Source organism: Cucurbita maxima, unplaced genomic scaffold, assembly GCF_002738345.1.
Source record: "Cucurbita maxima cultivar Rimu unplaced genomic scaffold, Cmax_1.0 Cma_Scf00260, whole genome shotgun sequence".
NCBI classification, from domain to species: domain Eukaryota; kingdom Viridiplantae; phylum Streptophyta; class Magnoliopsida; order Cucurbitales; family Cucurbitaceae; genus Cucurbita; species Cucurbita maxima.
This window is the reverse complement of record NW_019272276.1, coordinates 2670-3992: the sequence shown is the minus strand read 5'-3', so window position 1 is coordinate 3992 and position 1323 is coordinate 2670. Positions and strand designations below refer to the sequence as shown.

The following is a 1323-nucleotide window of genomic DNA, read 5'->3' as shown; positions in this document are numbered from 1 at the left end:
GAGGTATGGGGATTGGATTGATACCCCATAACTCCAAAAGAAACTATTTGCTATTACTATTTTATTTCTATTCAATTTTTTCTTATTTATGACATAATGAGTAGCGATATTTTTTCATTTTCACTATTATTCATGACGAGACATTTATGTTTTTGTGACGTAAAAATTGTGAAGATGTAGCTTAGACGGTAAAGCGCTTGCTTTGCATGCGAGTTGTACGAAGATTGATAACCTGCATCTCCAAAAGAAAGTATTTAATTTGTTATAATATTTTTTCATTTTCACAATTATCGATGCCCCGCATCACCAAAACAAACTATTTGTTATTAATATTTTGATATTTTTTTATTTTCACTATTATTGATGATAGAACATTTAGGGTTTTAGGATGTAAGAATCATGGGGATGTAGCTCAAATGGTAGAGTGCTCGCTTTGCATGTGAGAGGTACGGGGATCGATGCCCCACATCTCCAAAAATAAGACTATCTATTATTAAAAAATATTGTTTCTTTTCAATTTTTCCTTATTCATGACCTGTTGTGTAGCAATATTTCTTCATTTTCACTATTATTGATGAAGAAAAATTTAGGGTTTTGTGATGCAAAAATTGTGGGGATGTAGCTCAGATGGTAGAGCGCTCGCTTAGCATGTGAGAGGTACGGGGATCGATACCCCACATCTCCAAAAGAAAGAAATGATTTTTTTCAGTATGAGTTAATTTCGATACCCCGCATCTCCAAATGAAAGAAATGATTTTTTTAAGTATGAGTTAATGTAACATGTTAGGTATTTAAGGAGATACTTAACATGTTAGGTATTTAAGGAGATACTTATATAAGGAGGACTTCTTATATGAGAGAAAAAAAAAAAAAAAAGCCTATATGAGGAGGACTTCTTCACTTCTTCACAATTGCAATATCTGACCAATAAATATAATGGTCATTTATAGCTTCTATCACAATAATATAAAATTTGTTAACAAATCCTATATGAGACTGAAAAAGACCGACCGTTCACCACACGCTTGTAAAATAAATTATATCTACCACCTCTAAAATTTTCCATGGCAAACCTTCCAACAGCTTGCACTTCTTCATCATTGACACCCTTAATTGGAACTAGATTTTAAGGCAAATCTTATCCACAACTCACTTAAGAACACTTTTATAGATAGTTTCAACAAACATACTTTGCTCGTGAATACTTTGTAGTTCGATATTTATAGTTGTGGAGAACGCTATTCAAATTGATATGGTCGAATCTTACAACAAAGTCTAATTGAGCCTCCCTCTATTAGGAGATAGCTTCGAATCAAATTCTTT

At 32.4% G+C, this 1323-nt stretch overlaps 1 non-coding gene across 1 annotated transcript; it reads left to right on the top strand.

Moving 5' to 3' along the window:
- Positions 1-612: 612 nt before the first annotated feature.
- TRNAA-AGC lies at positions 613-685 on the top strand. The gene has a single exon. It is a non-coding gene; the product is annotated as a tRNA-Ala (tRNA).
- The last annotated feature ends 638 nt before the right edge of the window (positions 686-1323 follow it).